The sequence below is a fragment of the Saccoglossus kowalevskii genome, chromosome 15 (assembly GCF_978046115.1).
Source record: "Saccoglossus kowalevskii chromosome 15, keSacKowa6.1, whole genome shotgun sequence".
Lineage (NCBI taxonomy): Eukaryota > Metazoa > Hemichordata > Enteropneusta > Harrimaniidae > Saccoglossus > Saccoglossus kowalevskii.
The window spans coordinates 22801042-22828939 of NC_140655.1; the positions used below are offsets into that span (position 1 = coordinate 22801042).

The 27898-nt window shown below is 41.2% G+C and overlaps 50 non-coding genes across 50 annotated transcripts; all 50 read right to left on the bottom strand.

The window, feature by feature from the left end:
• Positions 1-5655: 5655 nt before the first annotated feature.
• TRNAS-GCU (transfer RNA serine (anticodon GCU)) lies at positions 5656-5737 on the bottom strand. Its single transcript has one exon. It is a non-coding gene; the product is annotated as a tRNA-Ser (tRNA).
• Positions 5738-6234: 497 nt separating this feature from the next.
• On the bottom strand, positions 6235-6316 carry TRNAS-GCU (transfer RNA serine (anticodon GCU)). Its single transcript has one exon. It is a non-coding gene; the product is annotated as a tRNA-Ser (tRNA).
• Positions 6317-6520: 204 nt separating this feature from the next.
• TRNAS-GCU (transfer RNA serine (anticodon GCU)) lies at positions 6521-6602 on the bottom strand. The gene has a single exon. It is a non-coding gene; the product is annotated as a tRNA-Ser (tRNA).
• A 207-nt stretch (positions 6603-6809) lies between these two features.
• Positions 6810-6891, bottom strand: TRNAS-GCU (transfer RNA serine (anticodon GCU)). Its single transcript has one exon. It is a non-coding gene; the product is annotated as a tRNA-Ser (tRNA).
• Positions 6892-7098: 207 nt separating this feature from the next.
• On the bottom strand, positions 7099-7180 carry TRNAS-GCU (transfer RNA serine (anticodon GCU)). The gene has a single exon. It is a non-coding gene; the product is annotated as a tRNA-Ser (tRNA).
• Positions 7181-7384: 204 nt separating this feature from the next.
• On the bottom strand, positions 7385-7466 carry TRNAS-GCU (transfer RNA serine (anticodon GCU)). Its single transcript has one exon. It is a non-coding gene; the product is annotated as a tRNA-Ser (tRNA).
• Positions 7467-7673: 207 nt separating this feature from the next.
• On the bottom strand, positions 7674-7755 carry TRNAS-GCU (transfer RNA serine (anticodon GCU)). Its single transcript has one exon. It is a non-coding gene; the product is annotated as a tRNA-Ser (tRNA).
• A 204-nt stretch (positions 7756-7959) lies between these two features.
• TRNAS-GCU (transfer RNA serine (anticodon GCU)) lies at positions 7960-8041 on the bottom strand. Its single transcript has one exon. It is a non-coding gene; the product is annotated as a tRNA-Ser (tRNA).
• A 207-nt stretch (positions 8042-8248) lies between these two features.
• On the bottom strand, positions 8249-8330 carry TRNAS-GCU (transfer RNA serine (anticodon GCU)). The gene has a single exon. It is a non-coding gene; the product is annotated as a tRNA-Ser (tRNA).
• A 204-nt stretch (positions 8331-8534) lies between these two features.
• Positions 8535-8616, bottom strand: TRNAS-GCU (transfer RNA serine (anticodon GCU)). Its single transcript has one exon. It is a non-coding gene; the product is annotated as a tRNA-Ser (tRNA).
• Positions 8617-9109: 493 nt separating this feature from the next.
• Positions 9110-9191, bottom strand: TRNAS-GCU (transfer RNA serine (anticodon GCU)). Its single transcript has one exon. It is a non-coding gene; the product is annotated as a tRNA-Ser (tRNA).
• Positions 9192-9395: 204 nt separating this feature from the next.
• TRNAS-GCU (transfer RNA serine (anticodon GCU)) lies at positions 9396-9477 on the bottom strand. Its single transcript has one exon. It is a non-coding gene; the product is annotated as a tRNA-Ser (tRNA).
• Positions 9478-9970: 493 nt separating this feature from the next.
• TRNAS-GCU (transfer RNA serine (anticodon GCU)) lies at positions 9971-10052 on the bottom strand. The gene has a single exon. It is a non-coding gene; the product is annotated as a tRNA-Ser (tRNA).
• Positions 10053-10259: 207 nt separating this feature from the next.
• Positions 10260-10341, bottom strand: TRNAS-GCU (transfer RNA serine (anticodon GCU)). The gene has a single exon. It is a non-coding gene; the product is annotated as a tRNA-Ser (tRNA).
• Positions 10342-10545: 204 nt separating this feature from the next.
• Positions 10546-10627, bottom strand: TRNAS-GCU (transfer RNA serine (anticodon GCU)). Its single transcript has one exon. It is a non-coding gene; the product is annotated as a tRNA-Ser (tRNA).
• A 493-nt stretch (positions 10628-11120) lies between these two features.
• TRNAS-GCU (transfer RNA serine (anticodon GCU)) lies at positions 11121-11202 on the bottom strand. The gene has a single exon. It is a non-coding gene; the product is annotated as a tRNA-Ser (tRNA).
• A 204-nt stretch (positions 11203-11406) lies between these two features.
• Positions 11407-11488, bottom strand: TRNAS-GCU (transfer RNA serine (anticodon GCU)). The gene has a single exon. It is a non-coding gene; the product is annotated as a tRNA-Ser (tRNA).
• Positions 11489-12262: 774 nt separating this feature from the next.
• On the bottom strand, positions 12263-12344 carry TRNAS-GCU (transfer RNA serine (anticodon GCU)). The gene has a single exon. It is a non-coding gene; the product is annotated as a tRNA-Ser (tRNA).
• A 490-nt stretch (positions 12345-12834) lies between these two features.
• On the bottom strand, positions 12835-12916 carry TRNAS-GCU (transfer RNA serine (anticodon GCU)). The gene has a single exon. It is a non-coding gene; the product is annotated as a tRNA-Ser (tRNA).
• Positions 12917-13124: 208 nt separating this feature from the next.
• TRNAS-GCU (transfer RNA serine (anticodon GCU)) lies at positions 13125-13206 on the bottom strand. Its single transcript has one exon. It is a non-coding gene; the product is annotated as a tRNA-Ser (tRNA).
• Positions 13207-13413: 207 nt separating this feature from the next.
• TRNAS-GCU (transfer RNA serine (anticodon GCU)) lies at positions 13414-13495 on the bottom strand. The gene has a single exon. It is a non-coding gene; the product is annotated as a tRNA-Ser (tRNA).
• A 493-nt stretch (positions 13496-13988) lies between these two features.
• TRNAS-GCU (transfer RNA serine (anticodon GCU)) lies at positions 13989-14070 on the bottom strand. Its single transcript has one exon. It is a non-coding gene; the product is annotated as a tRNA-Ser (tRNA).
• A 490-nt stretch (positions 14071-14560) lies between these two features.
• On the bottom strand, positions 14561-14642 carry TRNAS-GCU (transfer RNA serine (anticodon GCU)). Its single transcript has one exon. It is a non-coding gene; the product is annotated as a tRNA-Ser (tRNA).
• Positions 14643-14850: 208 nt separating this feature from the next.
• On the bottom strand, positions 14851-14932 carry TRNAS-GCU (transfer RNA serine (anticodon GCU)). The gene has a single exon. It is a non-coding gene; the product is annotated as a tRNA-Ser (tRNA).
• Positions 14933-15426: 494 nt separating this feature from the next.
• On the bottom strand, positions 15427-15508 carry TRNAS-GCU (transfer RNA serine (anticodon GCU)). The gene has a single exon. It is a non-coding gene; the product is annotated as a tRNA-Ser (tRNA).
• A 204-nt stretch (positions 15509-15712) lies between these two features.
• Positions 15713-15794, bottom strand: TRNAS-GCU (transfer RNA serine (anticodon GCU)). Its single transcript has one exon. It is a non-coding gene; the product is annotated as a tRNA-Ser (tRNA).
• Positions 15795-16002: 208 nt separating this feature from the next.
• Positions 16003-16084, bottom strand: TRNAS-GCU (transfer RNA serine (anticodon GCU)). The gene has a single exon. It is a non-coding gene; the product is annotated as a tRNA-Ser (tRNA).
• Positions 16085-16292: 208 nt separating this feature from the next.
• On the bottom strand, positions 16293-16374 carry TRNAS-GCU (transfer RNA serine (anticodon GCU)). The gene has a single exon. It is a non-coding gene; the product is annotated as a tRNA-Ser (tRNA).
• Positions 16375-16867: 493 nt separating this feature from the next.
• TRNAS-GCU (transfer RNA serine (anticodon GCU)) lies at positions 16868-16949 on the bottom strand. The gene has a single exon. It is a non-coding gene; the product is annotated as a tRNA-Ser (tRNA).
• Positions 16950-17156: 207 nt separating this feature from the next.
• TRNAS-GCU (transfer RNA serine (anticodon GCU)) lies at positions 17157-17238 on the bottom strand. The gene has a single exon. It is a non-coding gene; the product is annotated as a tRNA-Ser (tRNA).
• Positions 17239-17728: 490 nt separating this feature from the next.
• TRNAS-GCU (transfer RNA serine (anticodon GCU)) lies at positions 17729-17810 on the bottom strand. The gene has a single exon. It is a non-coding gene; the product is annotated as a tRNA-Ser (tRNA).
• A 201-nt stretch (positions 17811-18011) lies between these two features.
• On the bottom strand, positions 18012-18093 carry TRNAS-GCU (transfer RNA serine (anticodon GCU)). Its single transcript has one exon. It is a non-coding gene; the product is annotated as a tRNA-Ser (tRNA).
• A 207-nt stretch (positions 18094-18300) lies between these two features.
• TRNAS-GCU (transfer RNA serine (anticodon GCU)) lies at positions 18301-18382 on the bottom strand. The gene has a single exon. It is a non-coding gene; the product is annotated as a tRNA-Ser (tRNA).
• Positions 18383-18875: 493 nt separating this feature from the next.
• On the bottom strand, positions 18876-18957 carry TRNAS-GCU (transfer RNA serine (anticodon GCU)). The gene has a single exon. It is a non-coding gene; the product is annotated as a tRNA-Ser (tRNA).
• A 497-nt stretch (positions 18958-19454) lies between these two features.
• TRNAS-GCU (transfer RNA serine (anticodon GCU)) lies at positions 19455-19536 on the bottom strand. The gene has a single exon. It is a non-coding gene; the product is annotated as a tRNA-Ser (tRNA).
• Positions 19537-19740: 204 nt separating this feature from the next.
• Positions 19741-19822, bottom strand: TRNAS-GCU (transfer RNA serine (anticodon GCU)). The gene has a single exon. It is a non-coding gene; the product is annotated as a tRNA-Ser (tRNA).
• Positions 19823-20029: 207 nt separating this feature from the next.
• Positions 20030-20111, bottom strand: TRNAS-GCU (transfer RNA serine (anticodon GCU)). Its single transcript has one exon. It is a non-coding gene; the product is annotated as a tRNA-Ser (tRNA).
• Positions 20112-20318: 207 nt separating this feature from the next.
• Positions 20319-20400, bottom strand: TRNAS-GCU (transfer RNA serine (anticodon GCU)). Its single transcript has one exon. It is a non-coding gene; the product is annotated as a tRNA-Ser (tRNA).
• Positions 20401-20897: 497 nt separating this feature from the next.
• TRNAS-GCU (transfer RNA serine (anticodon GCU)) lies at positions 20898-20979 on the bottom strand. The gene has a single exon. It is a non-coding gene; the product is annotated as a tRNA-Ser (tRNA).
• A 493-nt stretch (positions 20980-21472) lies between these two features.
• On the bottom strand, positions 21473-21554 carry TRNAS-GCU (transfer RNA serine (anticodon GCU)). Its single transcript has one exon. It is a non-coding gene; the product is annotated as a tRNA-Ser (tRNA).
• A 493-nt stretch (positions 21555-22047) lies between these two features.
• On the bottom strand, positions 22048-22129 carry TRNAS-GCU (transfer RNA serine (anticodon GCU)). The gene has a single exon. It is a non-coding gene; the product is annotated as a tRNA-Ser (tRNA).
• Positions 22130-22333: 204 nt separating this feature from the next.
• Positions 22334-22415, bottom strand: TRNAS-GCU (transfer RNA serine (anticodon GCU)). The gene has a single exon. It is a non-coding gene; the product is annotated as a tRNA-Ser (tRNA).
• Positions 22416-24349: 1934 nt separating this feature from the next.
• On the bottom strand, positions 24350-24431 carry TRNAS-GCU (transfer RNA serine (anticodon GCU)). The gene has a single exon. It is a non-coding gene; the product is annotated as a tRNA-Ser (tRNA).
• Positions 24432-25134: 703 nt separating this feature from the next.
• On the bottom strand, positions 25135-25216 carry TRNAS-GCU (transfer RNA serine (anticodon GCU)). The gene has a single exon. It is a non-coding gene; the product is annotated as a tRNA-Ser (tRNA).
• Positions 25217-25805: 589 nt separating this feature from the next.
• Positions 25806-25887, bottom strand: TRNAS-GCU (transfer RNA serine (anticodon GCU)). Its single transcript has one exon. It is a non-coding gene; the product is annotated as a tRNA-Ser (tRNA).
• A 204-nt stretch (positions 25888-26091) lies between these two features.
• Positions 26092-26173, bottom strand: TRNAS-GCU (transfer RNA serine (anticodon GCU)). Its single transcript has one exon. It is a non-coding gene; the product is annotated as a tRNA-Ser (tRNA).
• Positions 26174-26380: 207 nt separating this feature from the next.
• On the bottom strand, positions 26381-26462 carry TRNAS-GCU (transfer RNA serine (anticodon GCU)). Its single transcript has one exon. It is a non-coding gene; the product is annotated as a tRNA-Ser (tRNA).
• Positions 26463-26669: 207 nt separating this feature from the next.
• TRNAS-GCU (transfer RNA serine (anticodon GCU)) lies at positions 26670-26751 on the bottom strand. The gene has a single exon. It is a non-coding gene; the product is annotated as a tRNA-Ser (tRNA).
• Positions 26752-27530: 779 nt separating this feature from the next.
• On the bottom strand, positions 27531-27612 carry TRNAS-GCU (transfer RNA serine (anticodon GCU)). Its single transcript has one exon. It is a non-coding gene; the product is annotated as a tRNA-Ser (tRNA).
• A 204-nt stretch (positions 27613-27816) lies between these two features.
• TRNAS-GCU (transfer RNA serine (anticodon GCU)) lies at positions 27817-27898 on the bottom strand. Its single transcript has one exon. It is a non-coding gene; the product is annotated as a tRNA-Ser (tRNA).

The following is a 27898-nucleotide window of genomic DNA, read 5'->3' on the forward strand; positions in this document are numbered from 1 at the left end:
TGTTACATAATAATATATAACTTCAATCAACAAAAATTGGATTGGCTTTGGACGCCTTCGTCTGCAACTGTGGTCGCCTGACCAATGTTCATAGATGCCCGCCTAGAGTGGTGAGGTACAATACCTATCGACATATTGTTGCACAAGACAAAAAATAATTATTCTTACTACAAAGCAGATCGTTTATCTAGCTTTTATAAAGATAACAATACTATTGGTTATTACACTTGTACTGTCATGATGTCAATTACATAGAATTGTGAGACTGATTTAGAAATAGCTCAGAATGTTACCTGGAAATCGGTATTCGCGGTATTTTCTGCGAGACCTTCATACCTGACATAGAAAAGCGTTTCGTCGTCATTAATGTAATACATCTTATAGTCTGCTTTCATTTTTGCAAGTAGTTTATTTCTGAACACGTTCACAATAGGAATTATTTGTTTGGATGATTTATATATTTTGTGGCGCAGTATCACTACATGACGAGCCAGCGTCAGTAAATAGTTTGTCAGGGCTAGCTTTGGTTTATCGTCAGAGTCATAAAAACCAAATAATATTATGTAGTTCCTAGCACTCGTTATTGACTGGTATGGAAAAATGTATGATATTAATTTGAATACAAACTGCCAGAGAGGTGAGGTCGTACTACAGCCCGTTAGCATGTGTATTAACGTTTCCTCTTCAACTGTACAAAAGTCGCAGATGGCGGAATCAAGAACGCCGATTTTGTCAAGTAATGTATTGGTAAAAATAACATTGTGTATAATTTTGAAATTCAAATCGCTTAGTAGGTTAGGCGTGATGCCACCGTAAATATTGCGCCATATTATTCTGAAGTCTATTTGAAGAAAGCGATGTGACCAGTAGAATGTGCAAATCGGTTCCACAATTTTGTTCATGCCAACGAGTTGAGAAAAAAGCTTGGTTGTACATGTACTTATTGTATATGAGTGTTGTTTGTGCTTGATCTGAATTTCTGACATTACTAGGTCGGGTGTTAATGCTTGTTTACAACATTGTTTGACCCACGATGACGGAATAGCGTCCTTAATAGCCTTATACTGTTTACAAACAATTTTTGTTTCAGCTGTATTGGACAAAATGGAACCGACGTGTACCAATTCACAAATTGCTTTTGGTGGTAAGAAGCCTGGCACAACTTCATATAGTATATCTTTGATTTTTGTGATTCCATATTTTACAAATTGACGTTGAAATAATACATTTCCATTTGAAGTAATGAGTGGATTATAGAACAAGGGTTGATGATAAATATCTTTGAGTGTCTGTGGGATGGTGTATATATGGTCTGCAATAGTCGCCCAGGCTTGCAACATTTCAGAGTAAAATTGAGGCAGATTACTTAGTTTTCTGATATCAATTTCGAGTTTAAATATATCAGAGCCGAGGTTCAAGTTGCAATATTTATTTAGATAGAAATTCGTTAGATGCTTAAATTTATGTTTATAATTTGGGTCGAGAAACTTTTTGATCCATTTGAGTCGGAATGCTGCACGCCTAGTTTGCAGGTCACATAAATTCAAACCACCTTGTTCTATTGGATTAGTTAAAACTTCGTACCTGACGAGATGTTTGTGATTATCCCAGAAAAAATCAAGAACTGCCTTTTTAAATCGGTAAAGATAGTAATCCGGAATCGGAGTAACAGATAGAGAGTAGTTTAGAGACGATGCGACAAGTGTATTGATAATTATAATTTTACCTTTAAATGATAGTTTACGTCGTCTCCACTGATTTAATACCTTACAGGATTTAGAAATTCTTTTTTCCCAGTTATTTTCAGATACAGAGGTAGGATTGTGTCCGATGCAGATTCCGAGCATTGTTATACTATCGCTCCGAAATATTCCGCGGATAGGAGAGTCAGTGCGCCCTCTGTTGGTCCCTAACCACAATGCTTCAGTTTTATGTTCATTAATTTTGGCGCCGGAAATCATGCCATATTCTTTGAACACTTCTTGAGATGCTGTAATGGAGGTGTCATTAGACAGTGTCAGAGAGGTGTCGTCGGCATGCTGATAAATCAGAGATTGGGATTCCGAATTGGGAAGTGGAATTCCCACAATCCGAGGATTTCGTTTGATTGCAGTGTTGAGGGGGTCAATCGAAATAACGTAGAGCAGAGCAGATAGAGGGCAGCCTTGGCGGACACCGCGAGTAGGAAAAAAAGGATCGGACAAGAATCCGTTGCATTTCACTTTGCTTTCGATATTACAGTACAGTATAGAAATCCATCTGATAAAATTTGGTCCAAAATTGAAATATTTCAAGGTACTCTGCAAATAAGAGTGATCCACTCTATCAAAAGCCTTCATTTGGTCGAATTTTAGGATGACTCCGGGATTGTTTATTTCGGTGGTGTAAGATACTACGTCCTGCAGACAGAAAATGTGGTCAACAATATCACGCCCAGGCACACAGCAGGTTTGATCGTCGGATATTATTGAACCGATTACATTGCTTAGTCTTGAGGCCATTAGTTTTGCTATTATTTTGTAGTCAGTATTTAGCAACGAAATTGGTCGCCAGTTGCGAATGAATCTTTGATCTGAGTTCTTTTTCGGAATTAAGGTAATGATACCAGTACGAAGGCTTTGGGGCATTTCGCCAGAATCAAAAATAGTGCCTACAATATCATTGAAGTCATGTGCTATTTCATCCCAAAAGTATTTGTACCAGTTCACTGTAAGGCCATCGGAACCCGGGGATTTATTGTTGACCATGGCCAGTAACGTTTTTTGGAGCTCATTAACCGTTGGATTATTGTCAAGAGACTGTTTATCATCCTCGTTGAGTATCGAGGTGATGTTGTTTTGCAGGTAAGAATTTGCTGGGTTAGTTGGCTCCTTTGTATACAATTTCGAATAGAATTTGTGTATCTCGCTCATAATTGAATCTGTTGTGTTAAGAGTTTCGTCGCACTCACTAATTAGAGTTTTTATCGTTTTGTTTTCCTGTTTAATTTTCTCTAATGTTAGAAAGTATTTTGTATTTTTCTCCCCTTCTTCAATGAATTGTGATTTACTGCGTATTGCAGCACCTTCGGTTTCTGATCTAATGATTTTGTCTAATTCATCATTAAGATTGAGCAGATATGACGTGTTGTAGTCTGGGTACTTGGCAGCCTTGACATTCTCGTATTTAATTTTTTTTTCCAGATTTCTTTTCAATTTTCGCGTGGCATTAGCTTTCTGCTTGCCAAAGCGGGTCGTAATACGTTTTATTTCGTTTTTCAAAATTTCCCACCAGGCAAGTTTATTTTCAGAATACACAGGATATGTACGACTTTTTGTAATATGTTCAGAAATTAATTTTGTGTATTCAAGGTCTTCTAAGAGAGAGTTGTTAAAGTGCCAAACACCACGACCACGTTTAACACTGGACATATCAAATTTGTATATTATGCAGTCATGATCGCTATACGGAAACCTTGAGATAGAACTATGAGTGCATAGGTGTAAACTATTTGCGGATATAAAACAGTTGTCTATACGACTTTGAAGCAATTTATTATCGACCGAACGCCGCCAAGTATACTCTCTTGACCGCGGGTGATGGGTACGCCAAATATCGATTAGGTTGTTACTGGCGATTAGGTCTTTCAACTGTTGTCTTGAATGATCTTTATGAACTTGAGTGTATGAGCGTTCAAGATTAGTATCGATCACACAGTTAAAGTCACCAATGACAATATTAGTGCAGTCAGGTTCGAAAAAAAATTGTATGTGGCGGTAGAATTGACGGCGTTCGGTGACATTATTGGGACTATAAATATTTATAACATTTATAAATAAATCATCTATTTCGATAATTACTTTAAGTACTCGCCCACTAAAAAGGTCACTCGATTTTTTCTTAATAATTTTCACACCTGAGGCTTTGGAAATTAGGAGTGCTACCCCTCTCATACCTCGGTTGCACTGGTCACGGCAATTATTGGTTATTACATCACCATCCCACAGTGTTTTAATGGTTGGAACAAAGGAGTCCTGCCAGAAGGTTTCTTGAATTGCAAGAATGTCCACTTTATGTGAATTAGCATAATGAATTAAATTATTCAGTTTATTGATGTTTCGTAAACCATTGGCGTTTGCGGAGGCTAGCACAACCATTAAAACACTGAGGGATGAGAGGAACATTAATAATAAATAGAACTTAATCATTATTTTCAGATATGTTACCGTCATTGTTTTTCGATTTTGGGGTGAACAGCTTGCGTGAATGTTCAAGATTTGGTTTAGGTGTGTTCTTTTTCCTTCTAGTTGGTGCAGTCGGATCGGTCTGGTTTTCATTGTCGTTGTCTGTTGAAGACTCGTATTGCCGTTTTTTAACATTTGTTCCAGTAGGAGGTTCATCGTTGTCGACCTCGATTGGTGTAGGTAATGTTTCGGTAGCCGGTGGTGTGGAAGTTGGGTAATCAGGAGGGTTATCATTTGCAGCTTCATTGTTCTTTGTTAGATATTCATCATTAAATTGGCTCGCACAGTCGTCTTGATTGATGGCGGCGGAATTCTTGTTTTCAAGTCGGTTTTCAGGGTTATCATCCTTTGGTTCGTAGTTGTCAGTTCTTGATTGTTCACGGCGATTTGTATTTTCGTCACAATCTCTTGATATGTGTCCAAATTGTCCACACTTGTAGCATTTTTGTGCCCGACATTTCCTTTCCGTGTGGCCTTTTCTTAGACACACTGTGCAAATGTATGATGGGCATTGGTGTATAATGTGGTCTTCACTAAGACAGTTGTTGCATACTTTTCTCTGATTGTTGTGAATTAGCTTGACATAATGCCCGTTCTCCTCAAATTTTACAGCATATGGTAGTGATTTAATACCTGTTGGGAATTCGACCCTTATAAATCTTATGCCGTTTTCTATTGTAGGTGCTTCTCTGTGGAATTTATGAATCACACGGCTTCGAATCATACAGCCAAACTGTGTCAATTTCTTTATAATTTCATCGTCATCAATATAAATTGGAACGTTCAGAAATGATACAGTAGTAAACTGTCTAGTTACACCACGTACCTCGATCTCATTGCCCCTAAGCGTTACACCTTGTTGAAATAGCGAGTCGATATTGACGGTAGACTTCATAGTTAGCTGCCAGGTTCCATTAATATTCATACAGCTTAGAATTGATCTCTCTGATGTTGCTTGCTGAACAGACTCAATAACCTCAATAGCAGAGTATCCGTCATCACACAATGTAATTGTATGATCCTTGGTTCCGGTTGTTCGAACTCCTATGGCGGCCATCTTGGCTTCACCACCAGCCTGAACAGATCTTCTGTTCAGGCTGGGTAGTCGCGAAAACGACGGCAGATTACCAAAATAGTAGTAAAGTAATAATGTTCGTTATTAAACGAAGCAGGAAAGCTAAAAATCCAAAGTAAATGCTCAGCTACACGCTGGATTACACCGGATTGCAGGAGCGCAAGACTGACACGTCCATTCGTCGCAACTGGTGTTAGACCACATGTGAAAATTACTTACTAATGCTGCGAACATGGTTATATGATAATCGAGATAGAAATGGTAATTCAAGACGAGTGTTAACTGCTCAACAATCAAAATCTGGCAATGAGCATGATTGCAATTTTATTATGGTACTTAAAACTGTAGAAATTGAGTCGACGAGGATGGGATTCGAACCCACGCGTGCAGAGCACAATGGATTAGCAGTCCATCGCCTTAACCACTCGGCCACCTCGTCTACGTACATTTGCACAGCGTAACGAATTTAGCTAGATCAGGTGTTAGACCACATGTGAAAATTACTTACCAATGCTGCGAACATGGTTATATGATAATCGAGATAGAAATGGTAATTCAAGACGAGTGTTAACTGCTCAACAATCAAAATCTGGCACCGAGCATGATTGCAATTTCATTATGGTACTTAAAAACTGTAGAAATTAAGTCGACGATGATGGGATTCGAACCCACGCGTGCAGAGCACAATGGATTAGCAGTCCATCGCCTTAACCACTCGGCCAACTCGTCTATGTACTTATGGACAGCGTAACGAATTTAGCTAGGCCAGGTGTTAGACCACATGTGAAAATTACTTACTAATGCTGCGAACATGGTTATATGTTAATCGAGATAGAAATGGTAATTCAAGACGAGTGTTAACTGCTCAACAATCAAAATCTGGCAACGAACATGAATGCAATTTTATTATGGTACTTAAAACTGTAGAAATTGAGTCGACGAGGATGGGATTCGAACCCACGCGTGCAGAGCACAATGGATTAGCAGTCCATCGCCTTAACCACTCGGCCACCTCATCTACGTAATTGTGGACAGCGTAACGAATTTAGCTAGGCCAGGTGTTAGACCACATGTGAAAATTACTTATCAATGCTGCGAACATGGTTATATGATAATCGAGATCGAAATTGTAATTCAGGACGAGTGTAAACTACTCAGCAATCAAAATCTGCAAGAGAATGATGGTAATTTCATAATGGTACTTAAAACTGTAGAATAACGTCGACGAGGATGGGATTCAAACCCACGCGTGCAGAGCACAATGGATTAGCAGTCCATAGCCTTAACCACTCGGCCACCTCGTCTACGTACTTATGCACAGCGTAACGAATTTAGCTAGGCCAGGTGTTAGACCACATGTGAAAATTACTTACTAATGCTGCGAACATGGTTATATGTTAATCGAGATAGAAATGGTAATTCAAGACGAGTGTTAACTGCTCAACAATCAAAATCTGGCAACGAGCATGAATGCAATTTTATTATGGTACTTAAAACAGTAGAAATTGAGTCGACGAGGATGGGATTCGAACCCACGCGTGCAGAGCACAATGGATTAGCAGTCCATCGCCTTAACCACTCGGCCACCTCGTCTACGTACTTATGCACGGCGTAACGAATTTAGCTAGACCAGGTGTTAGACCACATGTGAAAATTACTTACTAATGCTGCGAACATGGTTATATGATAATCGAGATAGAAATGGTAATTCAAGACGAGTGTTAACTGCTCAACAATCAAAATCTGGCAACGAGCATGATTGCAATTTTATTATGGTACTTAAAACTGTAGAAATTGAGTCGACGAGGATGGGATTCGAACCCACGCGTGCAGAGCACAATGGATTAGCAGTCCATCGCCTTAACCACTCGGCCACCTCATCTACGTAATTGTGGACAGCGTAACGAATTTAGCTAGGCCAGGTGTTAGACCACATGTGAAAATTACTTATCAATGCTGCGAACATGGTTATATGATAATCGAGATCGAAATTGTAATTCAGGACGAGTGTAAACTACTCAGCAAACAAAATCTGCAAGAGAATGATGGTAATTTCATAATGGTACTTAAAACTGTAGAATCACGTCGACGAGGATGGGATTCAAACCCACGCGTGCAGAGCACAATGGATTAGCAGTCCATCGCCTTACCCACTCGGCCACCTCGTCTACGTACTTATGCACAGCGTAACGAATTTAGCTAGGCCAGGTGTTAGACCACATGTGAAAATTACTTACCAATGCTGCGAACATGGTTATATGATAATCGAGATAGAAATGGTAATTCAAGACGAGTGTTAACTGCTCAACAATCAAAATCTGGCAACGAACATGAATGCAATTTTATTATGGTAATTAAAACTGTAGAAATTGAGTCGACGAGGATGGGATTCGAACCCACGCGTGCAGAGCACAATGGATTAGCAGTCCATCGCCTTAACCACTCGGCCACCTCATCTACGTAATTGTGGACAGCGTAACGAATTTAGCTAGGCCAGGTGTTAGACCACATGTGAAAATTACTTATCAATGCTGCGAACATGGTTATATGATAATCGAGATCGAAATTGTAATTCAGGACGAGTGTAAACTACTCAGCAATCAAAATCTGCAAGAGAATGATGGTAATTTCATAATGGTACTTAAAACTGTAGAATAACGTCGACGAGGATGGGATTCTAACCCACGCGTGCAGAGCACAATGGATTAGCAGTCCATAGCCTTAACCACTCGGCCACCTCGTCTACGTACTTATGCACAGCGTAACGAATTTAGCTAGGCCAGGTGTTAGACCACATGTGAAAATTACTTACTAATGCTGCGAACATGGTTATATGTTAATCGAGATAGAAATGGTAATTCAAGACGAGTGTTAACTGCTCAACAATCAAAATCTGGCAACGAGCATGAATGCAATTTTATTATGGTACTTAAAACAGTAGAAATTGAGTCGACGAGGATGGGATTCGAACCCACGCGTGCAGAGCACAATGGATTAGCAGTCCATCGCCTTAGCCACTCGGCCACCTCGTCTACGTACTTATGCACGGCGTAACGAATTTAGCTAGACCAGGTGTTAGACCACATGTGAAAATTACTTACTAATGCTGCGAACATGGTTATATGATAATCGAGATCGAAATTGTAATTCAGGACGAGTGTAAACTACTCAGCAAACAAAATCTGCAAGAGAATGATGGTAATTTCATAATGGTACTTAAAACTGTAGAATCACGTCGACGAGGATGGGATTCAAACCCACGCGTGCAGAGCACAATGGATTAGCAGTCCATCGCCTTAACCACTCGGCCACCTCGTCTACGTACATTTGCACAGCGTAACGAATTTAGCTAGAGCAGGTGTTAGACCACATGTGAAAATTACTTACCAATGTTGCGAACATGACTATATGCTAATCGAGATCGAAGTGGTAATTCAAGATGAGTGTTATCTACTCAACATTCAAAATATGCAAAAGCATGATGGTAATTTCATAATGGAACTTAAAAGTGTAGAATCACGTCGACGAGGATGGGATTCGAACGCATGCGTGCAGAACAGAATGGATTAGCAGTCCATCGCCTTACCCACTCGGCCACCTCGTCTACGTACTTATGCACAGCGTAACGAATTTAGCTAGGCCAGGTGTTAGACCACATGTGAAAATTACTTACCAATGCTGCGAACATGGTTATATGATAATCGAGATAGAAATGGTAATTCAAGACGAGTGTTAACTGCTCAACAATCAAAATCTGGCAACGAGCATGATTGCAATTTTATTATGGTACTTAAAACTGTAGAAATTGAGTCGACGAGGATGGGATTCGAACCCACGCGTGCAGAGCACAATGGATTAGCAGTCCATCGCCTTAACCACTCGGCCACCTCATCTACGTAATTGTGGACAGCGTAACGAATTTAGCTAGGCCAGGTGTTAGACCACATGTGAAAATTACTTATCAATGCTGCGAACATGGTTATATGATAATCGAGATCGAAATTGTAATTCAGGACGAGTGTTAACTACTCAGCAAACAAAATCTGCAAGAGAATGATGGTAATTTCATAATGGTACTTAAAACTGTAGAATCACGTCGACGAGGATGGGATTCAAACCCACGCGTGCAGAGCACAATGGATTAGCAGTCCATCGCCTTAACCACTCGGCCACCTCGTCTACGTACATTTGCACAGCGTAACGAATTTAGCTAGATCAGGTGTTAGACCACATGTGAAAATTACTTACCAATGTTGCGAACATGATTATATGCTAATCGAGATCGAAGTGGTAATTCAAGATGAGTGTTATCTACTCAACATTCAAAATATGCAAAAGCATGATGGTAATTTCATAATGGAACTTAAAAGTGTAGAATCACGTCGACGAGGATGGGATTCGAACCCATGCGTGCAGAACAGAATGGATTAGCAGTCCATCGCCTTACCCACTCGGCCACCTCGTCTACGTACTTATGCACAGCGTAACGAATTTAGCTAGGCCAGGTGTTAGACCACATGTGAAAATTACTTACCAATGCTGCGAACATGGTTATATGATAATCGAGATAGAAATGGTAATTCAAGACGAGTGTTAACTGCTCAACAATCAAAATCTGGCAACGAGCATGATTGCAATTTTATTATGGTACTTAAAACTGTAGAAATTGAGTCGACGAGGATGGGATTCGAACCCACGCGTGCAGAGCACAATGGATTAGCAGTCCATCGCCTTAACCACTCGGCCACCTCGTCTACGCACTTATGCACGGCGTAACGAATTTAGCTAGACCAGGTGTTAGACCACATGTGAAAATTACTTACTAATGCTGCGAACATGGTTATATGATAATCGAGATAGAAATGGTAATTCAAGACGAGTCTTAACTGCTCAACAATCAAAATCTGGCAACGAGCATGATTGCAATTTTATTATGGTACTTAAAACTGTAGAAATTGAGTCGACGAGGATGGGATTCGAACCCACGCGTGCAGAGCACAATGGATTAGCAGTCCATCGCCTTAACCACTCGGCCACCTCATCTACGTAATTGTGGACAGCGTAACGAATTTAGCTAGGCCAGGTGTTAGACCACATGTGAAAATTACTTATCAATGCTGCGAACATGGTTATATGATAATCGAGATCGAAATTGTAATTCAGGACGAGTGTTAACTACTCAGCAAACAAAATCTGCAAGAGAATGATGGTAATTTCATAATGGTACTTAAAACTGTAGAATCACGTCGACGAGGATGGGATTCAAACCCACGCGTGCAGAGCACAATGGATTAGCAGTCCATCGCCTTAACCACTCGGCCACCTCGTCTACGTACATTTGCACAGCGTAACGAATTTAGCTAGATCAGGTGTTAGACCACATGTGAAAATTACTTACCAATGTTGCGAACATGATTATATGCTAATCGAGATCGAAGTGGTAATTCAAGATGAGTGTTATCTACTCAACATTCAAAATATGCAAAAGCATGATGGTAATTTCATAATGGAACTTAAAAGTGTAGAATCACGTCGACGAGGATGGGATTCGAACCCATGCGTGCAGAACAGAATGGATTAGCAGTCCATCGCCTTACCCACTCGGCCACCTCGTCTACGTACTTATGCACAGCGTAACGAATTTAGCTAGGCCAGGTGTTAGACCACATGTGAAAATTACTTACCAATGCTGCGAACATGGTTATATGATAATCGAGATAGAAATGGTAATTCAAGACGAGTGTTAACTGCTCAACAATCAAAATCTGGCAACGAGCATGATTGCAATTTTATTATGGTACTTAAAACTGTAGAAATTGAGTCGACGAGGATGGGATTCGAACCCACGCGTGCAGAGCACAATGGATTAGCAGTCCATCGCCTTAACCACTCGGCCACCTCATCTACGTAATTGTGGACAGCGTAACGAATTTAGCTAGGCCAGGTGTTAGACCACATGTGAAAATTACTTATCAATGCTGCGAACATGGTTATATGATAATCGAGATCGAAATTGTAATTCAGGACGAGTGTTAACTACTCAGCAAACAAAATCTGCAAGAGAATGATGGTAATTTCATAATGGTACTTAAAACTGTAGAATCACGTCGACGAGGATGGGATTCAAACCCACGCGTGCAGAGCACAATGGATTAGCAGTCCATCGCCTTAACCACTCGGCCACCTCGTCTACGTACATTTGCACAGCGTAACGAATTTAGCTAGAGCAGGTGTTAGACCACATGTGAAAATTACTTACCAATGTTGCGAACATGATTATATGCTAATCGAGATCGAAGTGGTAATTCAAGATGAGTGTTATCTACTCAACATTCAAAAGCATGATGGTAATTTCATAATGGAACTTAAAAGTGTAGAATCACGTCGACGAGGATGGGATTCGAACCCATGCGTGCAGAACAGAATGGATTAGCAGTCCATCGCCTTACCCACTCGGCCACCTCGTCTACGTACTTATGCACAGCGTAACGAATTTAGCTAGGCCAGGTGTTAGACCACATGTGAAAATTACTTACCAATGCTGCGAACATGGTTATATGATAATCGAGATACAAATGGTAATTCAAGACGAGTGTTAACTGCTCAACAATCAAAATCTGGCACCGAGCATGATTGCAATTTTATTATGGTACTTAAAAACTGTAGAAATTAAGTCGACGAGGATGGGATTCGAACCCATGCGTGCAGAACAGAATGGATTAGCAGTCCATCGCCTTACCCACTCGGCCACCTCGTCTACATACTTATGCACAGCGTAACGAATTTAGCTAGGCCAGGTGTTAGACCACATGTGAAAATTACTTACGAATGCTGCGAACATGGTTATATGATAATCTAGATAGAAATGGTAATTCAAGACGAGTGTTAACTGCTCGACAATCAAAATCTGGCAACGAGCATGATTGCAATTTCATTATGGTACTTAAAACTGTAGAAATTGAGTCGACGAGGATGGGATTCGAACCCACGCGTGCAGAGCACAATGGATTAGCAGTCCATCGCCTTAACCACTCGGCCACCTCATCTACGTAATTGTGGACAGCGTAACTAATTTAGCTAGGCCAGGTGTTAGACCACATGTGAAAATTACTTATCAATGCTGCGAACATGGTTATATGATAATCGAGATCGAAATTATAATTCAGGACGAGTGTTAACTACTCAGCAATCAAAATCTGCAAGAGAATGATGGTAATTTCATAATGGTACTTAAAACTGTAGAATCAGGTCGACGAGGATGGGATTCGTACCCACGCGTGCAGAGCGCAATGGATTAGCAGTCCATCGCCTTAACCACTCGGCCACCTCGTCTACGTACATTTGCACAGCGTAACGAATTTAGCTAGACCAGGTGTTAGACCACATGTGAAAATTACTTATCAATGCTGCGAACATGGTAATATGATAATCGAGATCGAAATTGTAATTCAGGACGAGTGTTAACAACTCAGCAATCAAAATCTGCAAGAGAATGATGGTAATTTCATAATGGTACTTAAAACTGTAGAATCACGTCGACGAGGATGGGATTCGAACCCACGCGTGCAGAGCACAATGGATTAGCAGTCCATCGCCTTAACCACTCGGCCACCTCGTCTACGTACTTATGCACAGCATAACGAATTTAGCTAGGGCAGGTGTTAGACCACATGTGAAAATTACTTACCAATGCTGCGAACATGGTTATATGATAATCGAGATAGAAATGGTAATTCAAGACGAGTGTTAACTGCTCAACAATCAAAATCTGGCACCGAGCATGATTGCAATTTTATTATGGTACTTAAAAACTGTAGAAATTAAGTCGACGAGGATGGGATTCGAACCCACGCATGCAGAGCACAATGGATTAGCAGTCCATCGCCTTAACCACTCGGCCACCTCGTCTACGTGCTTTTGCACTGCGTAAAAAATTTAGCTAGACCAGGTGTTAGACCACATGTGAAAATTACTTACTAATGCTGCGAACATGGTTATATGATAATCGAGATAGAAATGGTAATTCAAGACGAGTGTTAACTGCTCAACAATCAAAATCTGGCAATGAGCATGATTGCAATTTTATTATGGTACTTAAAACTGTAGAAATTGAGTCGACGAGGATGGGATTCGAACCCACGCGTGCAGAGCACAATGGATTAGCAGTCCATCGCCTTAACCACTCGGCCACCTCATCTACGTACATTTGCACAGCGTAACGAATTTAGCTAGAGCAGGTGTTAGACCACATGTGAAAATTACTTACCAATGTTGCGAACATGATTATATGCTAATCGAGATCGAAGTGGTAATTCAAGATGAGTGTTATCTACTCAACATTCAAAATATGCAAAAGCATGATGGTAATTTCATAATGGAACTTAAAAGTGTAGAATCACGTCGACGAGGATGGGATTCGAACCCATGCGTGCAGAACAGAATGGATTAGCAGTCCATCGCCTTACCCACTCGGCCACCTCGTCTACGTACTTATGCACAGCGTAACGAATTTAGCTAGGCCAGGTGTTAGACCACATGTGAAAATTACTTACCAATGCTGCGAACATGGTTATATGATAATCTAGATAGAAATGGTAATTCAAGACGAGTGTTAACTGCTCGACAATCAAAATCTGGCAACGAGCATGATTGCAATTTCATTATGGTACTTAAAACTGTAGAAATTGAGTCGACGAGGATGGGATTCGAACCCACGCGTGCAGAGCACAATGGATTAGCAGTCCATCGCCTTAACCACTCGGCCACCTCATCTACGTAATTGTGGACAGCGTAACTAATTTAGCTAGGCCAGGTGTTAGACCACATGTGAAAATTACTTATCAATGCTGCGAACATGGTTATATGATAATCGAGATCGAAATTATAATTCAGGACGAGTGTTAACTACTCAGCAATCAAAATCTGCAAGAGAATGATGGTAATTTCATAATGGTACTTAAAACTGTAGAATCAGGTCGACGAGGATGGGATTCGTACCCACGCGTGCAGAGCGCAATGGATTAGCAGTCCATCGCCTTAACCACTCGGCCACCTCGTCTACATACATTTGCACAGCGTAACGAATTTAGCTAGACCAGGTGTTAGACCACATGTGAAAATTACTTATCAATGCTGCGAACATGGTTATATGATAATCGAGATCGAAATTGTAATTCAGGACGAGTGTTAACAACTCAGCAATCAAAATCTGCAAGAGAATGATGGTAATTTCATAATGGTACTTAAAACTGTAGAATCACGTCGACGAGGATGGGATTCGAACCCACGCGTGCAGAGCACAATGGATTAGCAGTCCATCGCCTTAACCACTCGGCCACCTCGTCTACGTACTTATGCACAGCATAACGAATTTAGTTAGGCCAGGTGTTAGACCACATGTGAAAATTACTTACCAATGCTGCGAACATGGTTATATGATAATCGAGATAGAAATGGTAATTCAAGACGAGTGTTAACTGCTCAACAATCAAAATCTGGCACCGAGCATGATTGCAATTTTATTATGGTACTTAAAAACTGTAGAAATTAAGTCGACGAGGATGGGATTCGAACCCAGGCGTGCAGAGCACAATGGATTAGCAGTCCATCGCCTTAACCACTCGGCCACCTCGTCTACGTACATTTGCACAGCGTAACGAATTTAGCTAGACCAGGTGTTAGACCACATGTGAAAAGTACTTATCAATGCTGCGAACATGGTTATATGATAATCGAGATCGAAATTGTAATTCAGGACGAGTGTTAACAACTCAGCAATCAAAATCTGCAAGAGAATGATGGTAATTTCATAATGGTACTTAAAACTGTAGAATCACGTCGACGAGGATGGGATTCGAAACCACGCGTGCAGAGCACAATGGATTAGCAGTCCATCGCCTTAACCACTCGGCCACCTCGTCTACGTACTTATGCACAGCATAACGAATTTAGTTAGGCCAGGTGTTAGACCACATGTGAAAATTACTTACCAATGCTGCGAACATGGTTATATGATAATCGAGATAGAAATGGTAATTCAAGACGAGTGTTAACTGCTCAACAATCAAAATCTGGCACCGAGCATGATTGCAATTTTATTATGGTACTTAAAAACTGTAGAAATTAAGTCGACGAGGATGGGATTCGAACCCAGGCGTGCAGAGCACAATGGATTAGCAGTCCATCGCCTTAACCACTCGGCCACCTCGTCTACGTACATTTGCACAGCGTAACGAATTTAGTTAGGCCAGGTGTTAGACCACATGTGAAAATTACTTATCAATGCTGCGAACATGGTTATATGATAATCGAGATCGAAATTATAATTCAGGACGAGTGTTAACTACTCAGCAATCAAAATCTGCAAGAGAATGATGGTAATTTCATAATGGTACTTAAAACTGTAGAATCACGTCGACGAGGATGGGATTCGAACCCACGCGTGCAGAGCACAATGGATTAGCAGTCCATCGCCTTAACCACTCGGCCACCTCGTCTACGTACTTATGCACAGCATAACGAATTTAGTTAGGCCAGGTGTTAGACCACATGTGAAAATTACTTACCAATGCTGCGAACATGGTTATATGATAATCGAGATAGAAATGGTAATTCAAGACGAGTGTTAACTGCTCAACAATCAAAATCTGGCACCGAGCATGATTGCAATTTTATTATGGTACTTAAAAACTGTAGAAATTAAGTCGACGAGGATGGGATTCGAACCCAGGCGTGCAGAGCACAATGGATTAGCAGTCCATCGCCTTAACCACTCGGCCACCTCGTCTACGTACATTTGCACAGCGTAACGAATTTAGTTAGGCCAGGTGTTAGACCACATGTGAAAATTACTTACCAATGCTGCGAACATGGTTATATGATAATCGAGATGGAAATGGTAATTCAAGACGAGTGTTAACTGCTCAACAATCAAAATCTGGCACCGAGCATGATTGCAATTTTATTATGGTACTTAAAAACTGTAGAAATTAAGTCGACGAGGATGGGATTCGAACCCAGGCGTGCAGAGCACAATGGATTAGCAGTCCATCGCCTTAACCACTCGGCCACCTCGTCTACGTACATTTGCACAGCGTAACGAATTTAGCTAGACCAGGTGTTAGACCACATGTGAAAAGTACTTATCAATGCTGCGAACATGGTTATATGATAATCGAGATCGAAATTGTAATTCAGGACGAGTGTTAACAACTCAGCAATCAAAATCTGCAAGAGAATGATGGTAATTTCATAATGGTACTTAAAACTGTAGAATCACGTCGACGAGGATGGGATTCGAAACCACGCGTGCAGAGCACAATGGATTAGCAGTCCATCGCCTTAACCACTCGGCCACCTCGTCTACGTACTTATGCACAGCGTAACGAATTTAGCTAGGCCAGGTGTTAGACCACATGTGAAAATTACTTACCAATGCTGCGAACATGGTTATATGATAATCGAGGTAGAAATGGTAATTCAAGACGAGTGTTAACTGCTCAACAATCAAAATCTGGCAATGAGCATGATTGCAATTTTATTATGGTACTTAAAACTGTAGAAATTGAGTCGACGAGGATGGGATTCGAACCCACGCGTGCAGAGCACAATGGATTAGCAGTCCATCGCCTTAACCACTCGGCCACCTCGTCTACGTACTTTTGCACTGCGTAAAAAATTTAGCTAGACCAGGTGTTAGACCACATGTGAAAATTACTTACCAATGCTGCGAACATGGTTATATGATAATCTAGATAGAAATGGTAATTCAAGACGAGTGTTAACTGCTCGACAATCAAAATCTGGCAACGAGCATGATTGCAATTTCATTATGGTACTTAAAACTGTAGAAATTGAGTCGACGAGGATGGGATTCGAACCCACGCGTGCAGAGCACAATGGATTAGCAGTCCATCGCCTTAACCACTCGGCCACCTCATCTACGTAATTGTGGACAGCGTAACTAATTTAGCTAGGCCAGGTGTTAGACCACATGTGAAAATTACTTATCAATGCTGCGAACATGGTTATATGATAATCGAGATCGAAATTATAATTCAGGACGAGTGTTAACTACTCAGCAATCAAAATCTGCAAGAGAATGATGGTAATTTCATAATGGTACTTAAAACTGTAGAATCAGGTCGACGAGGATGGGATTCGTACCCACGCGTGCAGAGCGCAATGGATTAGCAGTCCATCGCCTAAACCACTCGGCCACCTCGTCTACATACATTTGCACAGCGTAACGAATTTAGCTAGACCAGGTGTTAGACCACATGTGAAAATTACTTATCAATGCTGCGAACATGGTTATATGATAATCGAGATCGAAATTGTAATTCAGGACGAGTGTTAACAACTCAGCAATCAAAATCTGCAAGAGAATGATGGTAATTTCATAATGGTACTTAAAACTGTAGAATCACGTCGACGAGGATGGGATTCGAACCCACGCGTGCAGAGCACAATGGATTAGCAGTCCATCGCCTTAACCACTCGGCCACCTCGTCTACGTACTTATGCACAGCATAACGAATTTAGCTAGGCCAGGTGTTAGACCACATGTGAAAATTACTTACCAATGCTGCGAACATGGATAATCGAGATAGAAATGGTAATTCAAGACGAGTGTTAACTGCTCAACAATCAAAATCTGGCACCGAGCATGATTGCAATTTTATTATGGTACTTAAAAACTGTAGAAATTAAGTCGACGAGGATGGGATTCGAACCCACGCGTGCAGAGCACAATGGATTAGCAGTCCATCGCCTTAACCACTCGGCCACCTCGTCTACGTACTTTTGCACTGCGTAAACAATTTAGCTAGACCAGGTGTTAGACCACATGTGAAAATTACTTACTAATGCTGCGAACATGGTTATATGATAATCGAGATAGAAATGGTAATTCAAGACGAGTGTTAACTGCTCAACAATCAAAATCTGGCAATGAGCATGATTGCAATTTTATTATGGTACTTAAAACTGTAGAAATTGAGTCGACGAGGATGGGATTCGAACCCACGCGTGCAGAGCACAATGGATTAGCAGTCCATCGCCTTAACCACTCGGCCACCTCATCTACGTAATTGTGGACAGCGTAACTAATTTAGCTAGGCAAGGTGTTAGACCACATGTGAAAATTACTTATCAATGCTGCGAGCATGGTTATATGATAATCGAGATCGAAATTATAATTCAGGACGAGTGTTAAGTACTCAGCAATCAAAATCTGCAAGAGAATGATGGTAATTTCACAATGGTACTTAAAACTGTAGAATCAGGTCGACGAGGATGGGATTCGTACCCACGCGTGCAGAGCGCAATGGATTAGCAGTCCATCGCCTTAACCACTCGGCCACCTCGTCTACGTACATTTGCACAGCGTAACGAATTTAGCTAGACCAGGTGTTAGACCACATGTGAAAATTACTTACTAATGCTGCGAACATGGTTATATGATAATCGAGATCGAAATTGTAATTCAAGACGAGTGTTAACTACTCAACAATCAAAATCTGGCAAGGAGCATGATTGCAATTTTATTATGGTACTTAAAACTGTAGAAATTGAGTCGACGAGGATGGGATTCGAACCCACGCGTGCAGAGCACAATGGATTAGCAGTCCATCGCCTTAACCACTCGGCCACCTCGTCTACGTACATTTGCACAGCGTAACGAATTTAGCTAGATCAGGTGTTAGACCACATGTGAAAATTACTTACCAATGCTGCGAACATGGTTATATGATAATCGAGATAGAAATGGTAATTCAAGACGAGTGTTAACTACTCAACAATCAAAATCTGGCACCGAGCATGATTGCAATTTCATTATGGTACTTAAAAACTGTAGAAATTAAGTCGACGATGATGGGATTCGAAGCCACGCGTGCAGAGCACAATGGATTAGCAGTCCATCGCCTTAACCACTCGGCCACCTCGTCTATGTACTTATGGACAGCGTAACGAATTTAGCTAGGCCAGGTGTTAGACCACATGTGAAAATTACTTACCAATGCTGCGAACATGGTTATATGATAATCGAGATAGAAATGGTAATTCAAGACGAGTGTTAACTGCTCAACAATCAAAATCTGGCAACGAGCATGAATGCAATTTTATTATGGTACTTAAAACTGTAGAAATTGAGTCGACGAGGATGGGATTCGAACCCACACGTGCAGAGCACAATGGATTAGCAGTCCATCGCCTTAACCACTCGGCCACCTCATCTACGTAATTGTGGACAGCGTAACGAATTTAGCTAGGCCAGGTGTTAGACCACATGTGAAAATTACTTATCAATGCTGCGAACATGGTTATATGATAATCGAGATCGAAATTGTAATTCAGGACGAGTGTAAACTACTCAGCAATCAAAATCTGCAAGAGAATGATGGTAATTTCATAATGGTACTTAAAACTGTAGAATAACGTCGACGAGGATGGGATTCAAACCCACGCGTGCAGAGCACAATGGATTAGCAGTCCATAGCCTTAACCACTCGGCCACCTCGTCTACGTACTTATGCACAGCGTAACGAATTTAGCTAGGCCAGGTGTTAGACCACATGTGAAAATTACTTACTAATGCTGCGAACATGGTTATATGTTAATCGAGATAGAAATGGTAATTCAAGACGAGTGTTAACTGCTCAACAATCAAAATCTGGCAACGAGCATGAATGCAATTTTATTATGGTACTTAAAACAGTAGAAATTGAGTCGACGAGGATGGGATTCGAACCCACGCGTGCAGAGCACAATGGATTAGCAGTCCATCGCCTTAACCACTCGGCCACCTCGTCTACGTACTTATGCACGGCGTAACGAATTTAGCTAGACCAGGTGTTAGACCACATGTGAAAATTACTTACTAATGCTGCGAACATGGTTATATGATAATCGAGATAGAAATGGTAATTCAAGACGAGTGTTAACTGCTCAACAATCAAAATCTGGCAACGAGCATGATTGCAATTTTATTATGGTACTTAAAACTGTAGAAATTGAGTCGACGAGGATGGGATTCGAACCCACGCGTGCAGAGCACAATGGATTAGCAGTCCATCGCCTTAACCACTCGGCCACCTCATCTACGTAATTGTGGACAGCGTAACGAATTTAGCTAGGCCAGGTGTTAGACCACATGTGAAAATTACTTACCAATGCTGCGAACATGGTTATATGATAATCGAGATAGAAATGGTAATTCAAGACGAGTGTTAACTGCTCAACAATCAAAATCTGGCACCGAGCATGATTGCAATTTCATTATGGTACTTAAAAACTGTAGAAATTAAGTCGACGATGATGGGATTCGAACCCACGCGTGCAGAGCACAATGGATTAGCAGTCCATCGCCTTAACCACTCGGCCACCTCGTCTATGTACTTATGGACAGCGTAACGAATTTAGCTAGGCCAGGTGTTAGACCACATGTGAAAATTACTTACCAATGCTGCGAACATGGTTATATGATAATCGAGATAGAAATGGTAATTCAAGACGAGTGTTAACTGCTCAACAATCAAAATCTGGCAACGAGCATGAATGCAATTTTATTATGGTACTTAAAACTGTAGAAATTGAGTCGACGAGGATGGGATTCGAACCCACACGTGCAGAGCACAATGGATTAGCAGTCCATCGCCTTAACCACTCGGCCACCTCATCTACGTAATTGTGGACAGCGTAACGAATTTAGCTAGGCCAGGTGTTAGACCACATGTGAAAATTACTTATCAATGCTGCGAACATGGTTATATGATAATCGAGATCGAAATTGTAATTCAGGACGAGTGTAAACTACTCAGCAATCAAAATCTGCAAGAGAATGATGGTAATTTCATAATGGTACTTAAAACTGTAGAATAACGTCGACGAGGATGGGATTCAAACTCACGCGTGCAGAGCACAATGGATTAGCAGTCCATAGCCTTAACCACTCGGCCACCTCGTCTACGTACTTATGCACAGCGTAACGAATTTAGCTAGGCCAGGTGTTAGACCACATGTGAAAATTACTTACTAATGCTGCGAACATGGTTATATGTTAATCGAGATAGAAATGGTAATTCAAGACGAGTGTTAACTGCTCAACAATCAAAATCTGGCAACGAGCATGAATGCAATTTTATTATGGTACTTAAAACAGTAGAAATTGAGTCGACGAGGATGGGATTCGAACCCACGCGTGCAGAGCACAATGGATTAGCAGTCCATCGCCTTAACCACTCGGCCACCTCGTCTACGTACTTATGCACAGCGTAACGAATTTAGCTAGAGCAGGTGTTAGACCACATGTGAAAATTACTTACCAATGTTGCGAACATGACTATATGCTAATCGAGATCGAAGTGGTAATTCAAGATGAGTGTTATCTACTCAACATTCAAAATATGCAAAAGCATGATGGTAATTTCATAATGGAACTTAAAAGTGTAGAATCACGTCGACGAGGATGGGATTCGAACCCATGCGTGCAGAACAGAATGGATTAGCAGTCCATCGCCTTACCCACTCGGCCACCTCGTCTACGTACTTATGCACAGCGTAACGAATTTAGCTAGGCCAGGTGTTAGACCACATGTGAAAATTACTTACCAATGCTGCGAACATGGTTATATGATAATCGAGATAGAAATGGTAATTCAAGACGAGTGTTAACTGCTCAACAATCAAAATCTGGCAACGAGCATGATTGCAATTTTATTATGGTACTTAAAACTGTAGAAATTGAGTCGACGAGGATGGGATTCGAACCCACGCGTGCAGAGCACAATGGATTAGCAGTCCATCGCCTTAACCACTCGGCCACCTCATCTACGTAATTATGGACAGCGTAACGAATTTAGCTAGGCCAGGTGTTAGACCACATGTGAAAATTACTTATCAATGCTGCGAACATGGTTATATGATAATCGAGATCGAAATTGTAATTCAGGACGAGTGTTAACTACTCAGCAAACAAAATCTGCAAGAGAATGATGGTAATTTCATAATGGTACTTAAAACTGTAGAATCACGTCGACGAGGATGGGATTCAAACCCACGCGTGCAGAGCACAATGGATTAGCAGTCCATCGCCTTAACCACTCGGCCACCTCGTCTACGTACATTTGCACAGCATAACGAATTTAGCTATAGCAGGTGTTAGACCACATGTGAAAATTACTTACCAATGTTGCGAACATGATTATATGCTAATCGAGATCGAAGTGGTAATTCAAGATGAGTGTTATCTACTCAACATTCAAAATATGCAAAAGCATGATGGTAATTTCATAATGGAACTTAAAAGTGTAGAATCACGTCGACGAGGATGGGATTCGAACCCATGCGTGCAGAACAGAATGGATTAGCAGTCCATCGCCTTACCCACTCGGCCACCTCGTCTACGTACTTATGCACAGCGTAACGAATTTAGCTAGGCCAGGTGTTAGACCACATGTGAAAATTACTTACCAATGCTGCGAACATGGTTATATGATAATCGAGATAAAAATGGTAATTCAAGACGAGTGTTAACTGCTCAACAATCAAAATCTGGCACCGAGCATGATTGCAATTTTATTATGGTACTTAAAAACTGTAGAAATTGAGTCGACGAGGATGGGATACGAACCCACGCGTGCAGAGCACAATGGATTAGCAGTCCATCGCCTTAACCACTAGGCCACCACGTCTACGTACTTATGCACTGCGTAACGAATTTAGCTAGACCAGGTGTTAGACCACATGTGAAAATTACTTACTAATGCTGCGAACATGGTTATATGTTAATCGAGATAGAAATGGTAATTCAAGACGAGTGTTTACTGCTCAACAATCAAAATCTGGCAACGAACATGAATGCAATTTTATTATGGTACTTAAAACTGTAGAAATTGAGTCGACGAGGATGGGATTCGAACCCACGGGTGCAGAGCACAATGGATTAGCAGTCCATCGCCTTAACCACTAGGCCACCTCATCTACGTAATTGTTGACAGCGTAACGAATTTAGCTAGGCCAGGTGTTAGACCACATGTGAAAATTACTTACCAATGCTGCGAACATGGTTATATGATAATCGAGATAAAAATGGTAATTCAAGACGAGTGTTATCTACTCAACATTCAAAATATGCAAAAGCATGATGGTAATTTCATAATGGAACTTAAAAGTGTAGAATCACGTCGACGAGGATGGGATTCGAACCCATGCGTGCAGAACAGAATGGATTAGCAGTCCATCGCCTTACCCACTCGGCCACCTCGTCTACGTACTTATGCACAGCGTAACGAATTTAGCTAGGCCAGGTGTTAGACCACATGTGAAAATTACTTACCAATGCTGCGAACATGGTTATATGATAATCGAGATAAAAATGGTAATTCAAGACGAGTGTTAACTGCTCAACAATCAAAATCTGGCACCGAGCATGATTGCAATTTTATTATGGTACTTAAAAACTGTAGAAATTGAGTCGACGAGGATGGGATACGAACCCACGCGTGCAGAGCACAATGGATTAGCAGTCCATCGCCTTAACCACTAGGCCACCACGTCTACGTACTTATGCACTGCGTAACGAATTTAGCTAGACCAGGTGTTAGACCACATGTGAAAATTACTTACTAATGCTGCGAACATGGTTATATGTTAATCGAGATAGAAATGGTAATTCAAGACGAGTGTTTACTGCTCAACAATCAAAATCTGGCAACGAACATGAATGCAATTTTATTATGGTACTTAAAACTGTAGAAATTGAGTCGACGAGGATGGGATTCGAACCCACGGGTGCAGAGCACAATGGATTAGCAGTCCATCGCCTTAACCACTAGGCCACCTCATCTACGTAATTGTGGACAGCGTAACGAATTTAGCTAGGCCAGGTGTTAGACCACATGTGAAAATTACTTATCAATGCTGCGAACATGGTTATATGATAATCGAGATCGAAATTGTAATTCAGGACGAGTGTAAACTACTCAGCAATCAAAATCTTGAAGAGAATGATGGTAATTTCATAATGGTACTTAAAACTGTAGAATCACGTCGACGAGGATGGGATTCAAACCCACGCGTGCAGAGCACAATGGATTAGCAGTCCATCGCCTTAACCACTCGGCCACCTCGTCTACGTACATTTGCACAGCGTAACGAATTTAGCTAGAGCAGGTGTTAGACCACATGTGAAAATTACTTACCAATGTTGCGAACATGATTATATGCTAATCGAGATCGAAGTGGTAATTCAAGATGAGTGTTATCTACTCAACATTCAAAATATGCAAAAGCATGATGGTAATTTCATAATGGAACTTAAAAGTGTAGAATCACGTCGACGAGGATGGGATTCGAACCCATGCGTGCAGAACAGAATGTATTAGCAGTCCAACGCCTTACCCACTCGGCCACCTCGTCTACGTACTTATGCACAGCGTAACGAATTTAGCTAGGCCAGGTGTTAGACCACATGTGAAAATTACTTACCAATGCTGCGAACATGAATGCAATTTTATTATGGTACTTAAAAACTGTAGAAATTAAGTCGACGAGGATGGGATTCGAACCCATGCGTGCAGAACAGAATGGATTAGCAGTCCATCGCCTTACCCACTCGGCCACCTCGTCTACGTACTTATGCACAGCGTAACGAATTTAGCTAGGCCAGGTGTTAGACCACATGTGAAAATTACTTACCAATGCTGCGAACATAGTTATATGATAATCTAGATAGAAATGGTAATTCAAGACGAGTGTTAACTGCTCAACAATCAAAATCTGGCAACGAGCATGATTGCAATTTTATTATGGTACTTAAAACTGTAGAAATTGAGTCGACGAGGATGGGATTCGAACCCACGCGTGCAGAGCACAATGGATTAGCAGTCCATCGCCTTAACCACTCGGCCACCTCGTCTACGCACTTACGCACAGCGTAACGAATATAGCTAGGCCAGGTGTTAGACCAGATGTGAAAATTACTTACTAATGCTGCGAACATGGTTATATGATAATCGAGATAGAAATGGTAATTCAAGACGAGTGTTAACTGCTCAACAATCAAAATCTGGCAACGAGCATGATTGCAATTTTATTATGGTACTGAAAACTGTAGAAATTGAGTCGACGAGGATGGGATTCGAACCCACGCGTGCAGAGCACAATGGATTAGCATGATTGCAATTTTATTATTGTACTTAAAACTGTAGAAATTGAGTCGACGTGGATGGGATTCGAACCCACGCGTGCAGAGCACAATGGATTAGCAGTCCATCGCCTTAACCACTCGGCCACCTCATCTACGTACTTGTGGACAGCGTAACGAATTTAGCTAGGCCAGGTGTTAGACCACATGTGAAAATTACTTATCAATGCTGCGAACATGGTTATATGCTAATCGAGATCGAAGTGGTAATTCAAGATGAGTGTTATCTACTCAACATTCAAAATCTGGCAAGGAGCATGATTGCAATTTTATTATGGAACTTAAAAGTGTAGAATCACGTCGACAAGGATGGGATTCGAACCCACGCGTGCAGAGCACAATGGATTAGCAGTCCATCGCCTTAACCACTCGGCCACCTCATCTACGTACTTGTGGACAGCGTAACGAATTTAGCTAGGCCAGGTGTTAGACCACATGTGAAAATTACTTATCAATGCTGCGAACATGGTTATATGATAATCGAGATCGAAATTGTAATTCAGGACGAGTGTAAACTACTCAGCAATCAAAATCTGCAAGAGAATGATGGTAATTTCATAATGGTACTTAAAACTGTAGAATAACGTCGACGAGGATGGGATTCAAACCCACGCGTGCAGAGCACAATGGATTAGCAGTCCATAGCCTTAACCACTCGGCCACCTCGTCTACGTACTTATGCACAGCGTAACGAATTTAGCTAGGCCAGGTGTTAGACCACATGTGAAAATTACTTACTAATGCTGCGAACATGGTTATATGTTAATCGAGATAGAAATGGTAATTCAAGACGAGTGTTAACTGCTCAACAATCAAAATCTGGCAACGAGCATGAATGCAATTTTATTATGGTACTTACAACAGTAGAAATTGAGTCGACGAGGATGGGATTCGAACCCACGCGTGCAGAGCACAATGGATTAGCAGTCCATCGCCTTAACCACTCGGCCACCTCGTCTACGCACTTATGCACGGCGTAACGAATTTAGCTAGACCAGGTGTTAGACCACATGTGAAAATTACTTACTAATGCTGCGAACATGGTTATATGATAATCGAGATAGAAATGGTAATTCAAGACGAGTCTTAACTGCTCAACAATCAAAATCTGGCAACGAGCATGATTGCAATTTTATTATGGTACTTAAAACTGTAGAAATTGAGTCGACGAGGATGGGATTCGAACCCACGCGTGCAGAGCACAATGGATTAGCAGTCCATCGCCTTAACCACTCGGCCACCTCATCTACGTAATTGTGGACAGCGTAACGAATTTAGCTAGGCCAGGTGTTAGACCACATGTGAAAATTACTTATCAATGCTGCGAACATGGTTATATGATAATCGAGATCGAAATTGTAATTCAGGACGAGTGTAAACTGCTCAGCAAACAAAATCTGCAAGAGAATGATGGTAATTTCATAATGGTACTTAAAACTGTAGAATCACGTCGACGAGGATGGGATTCGTACCCAGGCGTGCAGAGCACAATGGATTAGCAGTCCACCGCCTTAACCACTCGGCCATCTCGTCTACGTACATTTGCACAGCGTAACGAATTTAGCTAGAGCAGGTGTTAGACCACATGTGAAAATTACTTACCAATGTTGCGAACATGACTATATGCTAATCGAGATCGAAGTGGTAATTCAAGATGAGTGTTATCTACTCAACATTCAAAATATGCAAAAGCATGATGGTAATTTCATAATGGAACTTAAAAGTGTAGAATCACGTCGACGAGGATGGGATTCGAACCCATGCGTGCAGAACAGAATGGATTAGCAGTCCATCGCCTTACCCACTCGGCCACCTCGTCTACGTACTTATGCACAGCGTAACGAATTTAGCTAGGCCAGGTGTTAGACCACATGTGAAAATTACTTACCAATGCTGCGAACATGGTTATATGATAATCGAGATAGAAATGGTAATTCAAGACGAGTGTTAACTGCTCAACAATCAAAATCTGGCAACGAGCATGATTGCAATTTTATTATGGTACTTAAAACTGTAGAAATTGAGTCGACGAGGATGGGATTCGAACCCACGCGTGCAGAGCACAATGGATTAGCAGTCCATCGCCTTAACCACTCGGCCACCTCATCTACGTAATTATGGACAGCGTAACGAATTTAGCTAGGCCAGGTGTTAGACCACATGTGAAAATTACTTATCAATGCTGCGAACATGGTTATATGATAATCGAGATCGAAATTGTAATTCAGGACGAGTGTTAACTACTCAGCAAACAAAATCTGCAAGAGAATGATGGTAATTTCATAATGGTACTTAAAACTGTAGAATCACGTCGACGAGGATGGGATTCAAACCCACGCGTGCAGAGCACAATGGATTAGCAGTCCATCGCCTTAACCACTCGGCCACCTCGTC